General features: G+C 43.2%; 5 non-coding genes across 5 annotated transcripts; all 5 read right to left on the bottom strand.

Moving 5' to 3' along the window:
- Positions 1-1,642: 1,642 nt before the first annotated feature.
- On the bottom strand, positions 1,643-1,715 carry TRNAT-UGU (transfer RNA threonine (anticodon UGU)). Its single transcript has one exon. It is a non-coding gene; the product is annotated as a tRNA-Thr (tRNA).
- Positions 1,716-3,660: 1,945 nt separating this feature from the next.
- Positions 3,661-3,733, bottom strand: TRNAT-UGU (transfer RNA threonine (anticodon UGU)). The gene has a single exon. It is a non-coding gene; the product is annotated as a tRNA-Thr (tRNA).
- A 1,764-nt stretch (positions 3,734-5,497) lies between these two features.
- On the bottom strand, positions 5,498-5,570 carry TRNAT-UGU (transfer RNA threonine (anticodon UGU)). The gene has a single exon. It is a non-coding gene; the product is annotated as a tRNA-Thr (tRNA).
- A 1,762-nt stretch (positions 5,571-7,332) lies between these two features.
- On the bottom strand, positions 7,333-7,405 carry TRNAT-UGU (transfer RNA threonine (anticodon UGU)). Its single transcript has one exon. It is a non-coding gene; the product is annotated as a tRNA-Thr (tRNA).
- A 1,931-nt stretch (positions 7,406-9,336) lies between these two features.
- TRNAT-UGU (transfer RNA threonine (anticodon UGU)) lies at positions 9,337-9,409 on the bottom strand. Its single transcript has one exon. It is a non-coding gene; the product is annotated as a tRNA-Thr (tRNA).
- Positions 9,410-9,652: the final 243 nt, after the last annotated feature.

The raw sequence follows: 9,652 nt of genomic DNA, 5'->3' as shown, positions 1-9,652 counted from the left end.
ACCTCAATCTGGCATAGCTTTCCAAGGCTACTATTGCCAGTGATTGTGTATTTTTTTAAAAGGTAGTAAATTTGTATCCTTTCAAGGAGTACATCTATGGGTGCAGATTTGCTACTTTTTTGGTAAACTGATCAATAATTGGAATATTTAGAAAGAAGGGACGCAGTGCAGCACAGCGAGCAAAGTTCCTTTGTGCGTCACTCGAAGAGAGCAGAACTGAGACATATCTTCACAGAAATGGTGCAGTTCTGCTCTTTGTCTATGCAAAGGTGCACTTCGGGCTGCCTTGAGTGCAAGGGTATCTGCCTTATGTTCAGGAGAGCTGATGTGCATAAAGGGATATCTTCCTCCAACTACCATAGGAGATTTTTTAGAGTCAAGCCTGCGCTAGAATGCGCTTGCGCATGAGTATTGCTTGCGAGACGCTGTTGTAGTTAGAAAAGGGCTAGGAGCCCCGTCCATTTCACGTTGGTGTCTTTCATTGGTTCGTGGGCTTCCCTGTTAAAATCTGCTTGCTTTCGTTAGTGGAAGGCATGCATACGTCATGCCTTTTCCGGTGGTTAGCCCTCCTTGAGCGCAGCGACCAAGTACTGAAAACATAGGAGGCTCGCTGTTTTCCATCTGGTTTGTGGACTACTTTTTCTCTTTTTTTCACAGCACGATCTCGTTTGACAGAAGTCGAGCTCATTGCATGACATCGACCCTGTTACATATTTAATTGAACTTTTGCCGGTTACATAGATAATTGCACTTTTGCCGATAGGTTTCAATATGAGTGAACTGTAGCAGCGCGATTGCGCTCATTATTTACATTTAATGAGTCAAGAAAAGTGTGGTTGGGAGTTTACAACTGCTAATAGCTCTATCTCGGAGAAATGCCAGACCAGTTGTATTGCAAGTGCTTGTTTACTCTTTGTATCTGTTCTGCAAATTGCAGCACACCACATGCAAAGAGGCAGTAACATGGAGAAATAAAGACATCTGTTCTCCTTACACCAGCCTCGGGGAGGCGCACCATTGTGGCACAAAACCATGACTGTATGTTTTTGTAAACATGGGTTTACATCAAAATCCATGTGTGGATGTACAAGATAACCATGTACCACCTGTGGAACAACTACCTGACGCAAAGTAAAGCATGGCAGAGCAAGGTGCTGTGTGCTGTTACCTTTTCTTAACATGTGCATGGCTTTGTAAATACCAAAAAACGAATTGTGTTAATGCTGCATTGAAAAAGTGATGCAACCCGATGCAAAATCGGTTTAAACATGGGCCTAAATATACACTTACATTCCGGACCCGAAAAAAAGAACAAGTTAAAATCTCACAGTGAAATCAGGATGATATTAAAAAAATGACATGTGCATTGGAAAGGACGTGGCTGAAGGGGCACCAAAGCCAACGACCAAGTCAAGAATGATATTTTGGGATGTCACACTCTAAACATCCCACATTCTCACACAAGTCAGTTGTATGACCCTGTAGGAGTCTTGTGTTTGTCATTCCACTGACACTGTGTGTAATGCCCCCCTTTCTTGCGTGCTTTGCCCTGTGTCGCCTTTGTTTTTCTATCTTGAAAAGAATATTTGTAGTGAGGCTCCCCAATGAACTAAAAAGTGTTGTTAAATCCCAAATGTTTGTGAGGCCCCAGTGAGATTGGAACTCACGACCCCTGGTTTACAAGACCAGTGCTCTAACCCCTGAGCTATGGAGCCAGGACCTTGTCAGGATGCCGTGCTGGGGACTATATGAAGGAGCAGAGCATACCTGAGTTACAATGGAATCAGCAGGAGAGAGGATTGTGTGAGTCTGAGAAAGAAAAGGGGCATAGCTTCAAACCTCAATCTGGCATAGCTTTCCAAGGCTACTATTGCCAGTGATTGTGTATTTTAAAAAGGTAGTAAATTTGTATCCTTTCAAGGAGTACATCTATGGGTGCAGATTTGCTACTTTTTTGGTAAACTGATCACTAATTGGAATATTTAGAAAGAAGGGACGCAGTGCAGCACAGCGAGCAAAGTTCCTTTGTGCGTCACTCGAAGAGAGCAAAACTGAGACATATCTTCACAGAAATGGTGCAGTTCTGCTCTTTGTCTATGCAAAGGTGCACTTCGGGCTGCCTTGAGTGCAAGGGTGTCTGCCTTATGTTCAGGAGAGCTGATGTGCATAAAGGGATATCTTCCTCCAACTATCAGAGGAGATTTTTTAGAGTCAAGCCTGCGCTAGAATGCGCTTGCGCATGCGTATTTCTTGCGAGACGCTGTTGTAGTTAGAAAAGGGCTAGGAGCCCTGTCCATTTCACGTTGGTGTCTTTCATTGGTTCGTGGGCTTCCCTGTTAAAATCTGCTTGCTTTCGTTAGTGGAAGGCATGCATACGTCATGCCTTTTCCGGTGGTTAGCCCTCCTTGAGCGCAGCGACCAAGTACTGAAAACTTAGGAGGCTCGCTGTTTTCCATCTGGTTTGTGGACTACTTGTTCTCTTTTTTTCACAGCACGATCTCGTTTGACAGAAGTCGAGCTCATTGCATGACATCGACCCTGTTACATAATTAATTGAACTTTTGCCGGTTACATAGATAATTGCACTTTTGCCGATAGGTTTCAATATGAGTGAACTGTAGCAGCACGATCGCGCTCATTATTTACATTTAATGAGTCAAGAAAAGTCTGGTTGGGAGTTTACAACTGCTAATAGCTCTATCTCGGAGAAATGCCAGACCAGTTGTATTGCAAGTGCTTGTTTACTCTTTGTATCTGTTCTGCAAATTGCACCACACCACATGCAAAGAGGCAGTAACATGGAGAAATAAAGACATCTGTTCTCCTTAGACCAGCCTCGGGGAGGCGCACCATTGTGGCACAAAACCATGACTGTATGTATTTGGAAACATGGGTTTACATCAAAATCCATGTGTGGATGTAGAAGAAAACCATGTACCACCTGTGGAACACCTACCTGACGCAAAGTAAAGCATGGCAGAGCAATGTGCTGTGTGCTGTTACTTTTTCTTAACATGTGCATGGCTTTGTAAATACCAAAAAACGAATTGTGTTAATGCTGCATCGAAAAAGTGATGCAACCCGATGAAAAATCTGTTTAAACATGGGCCTAAATGTACATTTAAATTCCTTACCCGAAAAAAAGAACAAGTTAAAATCTCACAGTGAAATCAGGATGATATTAAAAAAATGACATGTGCATTGGAAAGGACGTGGCTGAAGGGGCACCAAAGCCAACGACCAAGTCAAGAATGATATTTTGGGATGTCACACTCTAAACATCCCCCATACTCACACAAGTCAATTGTACGACCCTGTAGGAGTCTTGTGTTTGTCATTCCACTGACACTGTGTGTAATGCCCCCCGTTCTTGCGTGCTTTGCCCTGTGTCGCCTTTGTTTTTCTATCTTGAAAAGAATATTTGTAGTGAGGCTCCCCAATGAACTAAAAAGTGTAGTTAAATCCAAAATGTTTGTGAGGCCCCATTGAGATTTGAACTCACGACCCCTGGTTCACGACCCCTGGTTTACACTGTGTGTAATGCCCCCCTTTCTTGCGTGCTTTGCCCTGTGTCGCCTTTGTTTTTCTATCTTGAAAAGAATATTTGTAGTGAGGCTCCCCATTGAACTAAAAAGTGTTGTTAAATCCAAAATGTTTGTGAGGCCCCAGTGAGATTTTAACTCACGACCCCTGGTTTACAAAACCAGTGCTCTAACCCCTGAGCTATGGAGCCAGGAGCTTGTCAGGATGCCGTGCTGGGGACTATATGAAGGAGCAGAGCATACCTGAGTTACAATGGAATCAGCAGGAGAGAGGATTGTGTGAGTCTGAGAAAGAAAAGGGGCATAGCTTCAAACCTCAATCTGGCATAGCTTTCCAAGGCTACTATTGCCAGTGATTGTGTATTTTTTTAAAAGGTAGTAAATTTGTATCCTTTCAAGGAGTACATCTATGGGTGCAGATTTGCTACTTTTTTGGTAAACTGATCAATAATTGGAATATTTAGAAAGAAGGGACGCAGTGCAGCACAGCGAGCAAAGTTCCTTTGTGCGTCACTCGAAGAGAGCAGAACTGAGACATATCTTCACAGAAATGGTGCAGTTCTGCTCTTTGTCTATGCAAAGGTGCACTTCGGGCTGCCTTGAGTGCAAGGGTATCTGCCTTATGTTCAGGAGAGCTGATGTGCATAAAGGGATATCTTCCTCCTACTATCATAGGAGATTTTTTAGAGTCAAGCATGCGCTAGAATGCGCTTGCGCATGCGTATTTCTTGCGAGACGCTGTTGTAGTTAGAAAAGGGCTAGGAGCCCTGTCCATTTCACGTTGGTGTCTTTCATTGGTTCGTGGGCTTCCCTGTTAAAATCTGCTTGCTTTCGTTAGTGGAAGGCATGCATACGTCATGCCTTTTCCGGTGGTTAGCCCTCCTTGAGCGCTGCGACCAAGTACTGAAAACTTAGGAGGCTCGCTGTTTTCCATCTGGTTTGTGGACTACTTGTTCTCTTTTTTTCACAGCACGATCTCGTTTGACAGAAGTCGAGCTCATTGCATGACATCGACCCTGTTACATAATTAATTGAACTTTTGCCGGTTACATAGATAATTGCACTTTTGCCGATAGGTTTCAATCTGAGTGAACTGTAGCAGCGCGATTGCGCTCATTATTTACATTTAATGAGTCAAGAAAAGTCTGGTTGGGAGTTTACAACTGCTAATAGCTCTATCTCGGAGAAATGCCAGACCAGTTGTATTGCAAGTGCTTGTTTACTCTTTGTATCTGTTCTGCAAATTGCACCACACCACATGCAAAGAGGCAGTAACATGGAGAAATAAAGACATCTGTTCTCCTTACACCAGCCTCGGGGAGGCGCACCATTGTGGCACAAAACCATGACTGTATGTATTTGTAAACATGGGTTTACATCAAAATCCATGTGTGGATGTAGAAGAAAACCATGTACCACCTGTGGAACACCTACCTGACGCAAAGTAAAGCATGGCAGAGCAATGTGCTGTGTGCTGTTACTTTTTCTTAACATGTGCATGGCTTTGTAAATACCAAAAAACGAATTGTGTTAATGCTGCATCGAAAAAGTGATGCAACCCGATGAAAAATCTGTTTAAACATGGGCCTAAATGTACATTTAAATTCCTTACCCGAAAAAAAGAACAAGTTAAAATCTCACAGTGAAATCAGGATGATATTAAAAAAATGACATGTGCATTGGAAAGGACGTGGCTGAAGGGGCACCAAAGCCAACGACCAAGTCAAGAATGATATTTTGGGATGTCACACTCTAAACATCCCCCATACTCACACAAGTCAATTGTATGACCCTGTAGGAGTCTTGTGTTTGTCATTCCACTGACACTGTGTGTAATGCCCCCCGTTCTTGCGTGCTTTGCCCTGTGTCGCCTTTGTTTTTCTATCTTGAAAAGAATATTTGTAGTGAGGCTCCCCAATGAACTAAAAAGTGTTGTTAAATCCAAAATGTTTGTGAGACCCCAGTGAGATTTGAACTCACGACCCTTGGTTTACAAGACCAGTGCTCTAACCCCTGAGCTATCGAGCCAGATGCTTGTCAGGGGGCCGTGCTGGGGACTATATGAAGGAGCAGAGCATACCTGAGTTACAATGGAATCAGCAGGAGAGAGGATTGTGTGAGTCTGAGAAAGAAAAGGGGCATAGCTTCAAACCTCAATCTGGCATAGCTTTCCAAGGCTACTATTGCCAGTGATTGTGTATTTTAAAAAGGTAGTAAATTTGTATCCTTTCAAGGAGTACATCTATGGGTGCAGATTTGCTACTTTTTTGGTAAACTGATCACTAATTGGAATATTTAGAAAGAAGGGACGCAGTGCAGCACAGCGAGCAAAGTTCCTTTGTGCGTCACTCGAAGAGAGCAGAACTGAGACATATCTTCACAGAAATGGTGCAGTTCTGCTCTTTGTCTATGCAAAGGTGCACTTCGGGCTGCCTTGAGTGCAAGGGTATCTGCCTTATGTTCAGGAGAGCTGATGTGCATAAAGGGATATCTTCCTCCTACTATCATAGGAGATTTTTTAGAGTCAAGCCTGCGCTAGAATGCGCTTGCGCATGCGTATTTCTTGCGAGACGCTGTTGTAGTTAGAAAAGGGCTAGGAGCCCTGTCCATTTCACGTTGGTGTCTTTCATTGGTTCGTGGGCTTCCCTGTTAAAATCTGCTTGCTTTCGTTAGTGGAAGGCATGCATACGTCATGCCTTTTCCGGTGGTTAGCCCTCCTTGAGCGCTGCGACCAAGTACTGAAAACTTAGGAGGCTCGCTGTTTTCCATCTGGTTTGTGGACTACTTGTTCTCTTTTTTTCACAGCACGATCTCGTTTGACAGATGTCGAGCTCATTGCATGACATCGACCCTGTTACATAATTAATTGAACTTTTGCCGGTTACATAGATAATTGCACTTTTGCCGATAGGTTTCAATCTGAGTGAACTGTAGCAGCGCGATTGCGCTCATTATTTACATTTAATGAGTCAAGAAAAGTCTGGTTGGGAGTTTACAACTGCTAATAGCTCTATCTCGGAGAAATGCCAGACCAGTTGTATTGCAAGTGCTTGTTTACTCTTTGTATCTGTTCTGCAAATTGCACCACACCACATGCAAAGAGGCAGTAACATGGAGAAATAAAGACATCTGTTCTCCTTACACCAGCCTCGGGGAGGCGCACCATTGTGGCACAAAACCATGACTGTATGTATTTGTAAACATGGGTTTACATCAAAATCCATGTGTGGATGTAGAAGAAAACCATGTACCACCTGTGGAACACCTACCTGACGCAAAGTAAAGCATGGCAGAGCAATGTGCTGTGTGCTGTTACTTTTTCTTAACATGTGCATGGCTTTGTAAATACCAAAAAACGAATTGTGTTAATGCTGCATCGAAAAAGTGATGCAACCCGATGAAAAATCTGTTTAAACATGGGCCTAAATGTACATTTAAATTCCTTACCCGAAAAAAAGAACAAGTTAAAATCTCACAGTGAAATCAGGATGATATTAAAAAAATGACATGTGCATTGGAAAGGACGTGGCTGAAGGGGCACCAAAGCCAACGACCAAGTCAAGAATGATATTTTGGGATGTCACACTCTAAACATCCCCCATACTCACACAAGTCAATTGTATGACCCTGTAGGAGTCTTGTGTTTGTCATTCCACTGACACTGTGTGTAATGCCCCCCGTTCTTGCGTGCTTTGCCCTGTGTCGCCTTTGTTTTTCTATCTTGAAAAGAATATTTGTAGTGAGGCTCCCCAATGAACTAAAAAGTGTTGTTAAATCCAAAATGTTTGTGAGGCCCCAGTGAGATTTGAACTCACGACCCTTGGTTTACAAGACCAGTGCTCTAACCCCTGAGCTATCGAGCCAGGTGCTTGTCAGGGGGCCGTGCTGGGGACTATATGAAGGAGCAGAGCATACCTGAGTTACAATGGAATCAGCAGGAGAGAGGATTGTGTGAGTCTGAGAAAGAATAGGGGCATAGCTTCAAACCTCAATCTGGCATAGCTTTCCAAGGCTACTATTGCCAGTGATTGTGTATTTTAAAAAGGTAGTAAATTTGTATCCTTTCAAGGAGTACATCTATGGGTGCAGATTTGCTACTTTTTTGGTAAACTGATCACTAATTGGAATATTTAGAAAGAAGGGACGCAGTGCAGCACAGCGAGCAAAGTTCCTTTGTGCGTCACTCGAAGAGAGCAGAACTGAGACATATCTTCACAGAAATGGTGCAGTTCTGCTCTTTGTCTATGCAAAGGTGCACTTCGGGCTGCCTTGAGTGCAAGGGTATCTGCCTTATGTTCAGGAGAGCTGATGTGCATAAAGGGATATCTTCCTCCTACTATCATAGGAGATTTTTTAGAGTCAAGCCTGCGCTAGAATGCGCTTGCGCATGCGTATTTCTTGCGAGACGCTGTTGTAGTTAGAAAAGGGCTAGGAGCCCTGTCCATTTCACGTTGGTGTCTTTCATTGGTTCGTGGGCTTCCCTGTTAAAATCTGCTTGCTTTCGTTAGTGGAAGGCATGCATACGTCATGCCTTTTCCGGTGGTTAGCCCTCCTTGAGCGCTGCGACCAAGTACTGAAAACTTAGGAGGCTCGCTGTTTTCCATCTGGTTTGTGGACTACTTGTTCTCTTTTTTTCACAGCACGATCTCGTTTGACAGAAGTCGAGCTCATTGCATGACATCGACCTTGTTACATAATTAATTGAACTTTTGCCGGTTACATAGATAATTGCACTTTTGCCGATAGGTTTCAATCTGAGTGAACTGTAGCAGCGCGATTGCGCTCATTATTTACATTTAATGAGTCAAGAAAAGTCTGGTTGGGAGTTTACAACTGCTAATAGCTCTATCTCGGAGAAATGCCAGACCAGTTGTATTGCAAGTGCTTGTTTACTCTTTGTATCTGTTCTGCAAATTGCACCACACCACATGCAAAGAGGCAGTAACATGGAGAAATAAAGACATCTGTTCTCCTTACACCAGCCTCGGGGAGGCGCACCATTGTGGCACAAAACCATGACTGTATGTATTTGTAAACATGGGTTTACATCAAAATCCATGTGTGGATGTAGAAGAAAACCATGTACCACCTGTGGAACACCTACCTGACGCAAAGTAAAGCATGGCAGAGCAATGTGCTGTGTGCTGTTACTTTTTCTTAACATGTGCATGGCTTTGTAAATACCAAAAAACGAATTGTGTTAATGCTGCATCGAAAAAGTGATGCAACCCGATGAAAAATCTGTTTAAACATGGGCCTAAATGTACATTTAAATTCCTTACCCGAAAAAAAGAACAAGTTAAAATCTCACAGTGAAATCAGGATGATATTAAAAAAATGACATGTGCATTGGAAAGGACGTGGCTGAAGGGGCACCAAAGCCAACGACCAAGTCAAGAATGATATTTTGGGATGTCACACTCTAAACATCCCCCATACTCACACAAGTCAATTGTATGACCCTGTAGGAGTCTTGTGTTTGTCATTCCACTGACACTGTGTGTAATGCCCCCCGTTCTTGCGTGCATTGCCCTGTGTCGCCTTTGTTTTTCTATCTTGAAAAGAATATTTGTAGTGAGGCTCCCCAATGAACTAAAAAGTGTTGTTAAATCCAAAATGTTTGTGAGGCCCCATTGAGATTTGAACTCACGACCCCTGGTTTACACTGTGTGTAATGCCCCCCGTTCTTGCGTGCTTTGCCCTGTGTCGCCTTTGTTTTTCTATCTTGAAAAGAATATTTGTAGTGAGGCTCCCCATTGAACTAAAAAGTGTTGTTAAATCCAAAATGTTTGTGAGGCCCCAGTGAGATTTTAACTCACGACCCCTGGTTTACAAAACCAGTGCTCTAACCCCTGAGCTATGGAGCCAGGAGCTTGTCAGGATGCCGTGCTGGGGACTATATGAAGGAGCAGAGCATACCTGAGTTACAATAGAATCAGCAGGAGAGAGGATTGTGTGAGTCTGAGAAAGAAAAGGGGCATAGCTTCAAACCTCAATCTGGCATAGCTTTCCAAGGCTACTATTGCCAGTGATTGTGTATTTTTTTAAAAGGTAGTAAATTTGTATCCTTTCAAGGAGTACATCTATGGGTGCAGATTTGCTACTTTTTT

Source organism: Pleurodeles waltl, unplaced genomic scaffold, assembly GCF_031143425.1.
Source record: "Pleurodeles waltl isolate 20211129_DDA unplaced genomic scaffold, aPleWal1.hap1.20221129 scaffold_39, whole genome shotgun sequence".
Lineage (NCBI taxonomy): Eukaryota > Metazoa > Chordata > Amphibia > Caudata > Salamandridae > Pleurodeles > Pleurodeles waltl.
Note: the sequence above shows the minus strand (reverse complement) of the source record. Positions and strands in the feature narration are given on the sequence as shown.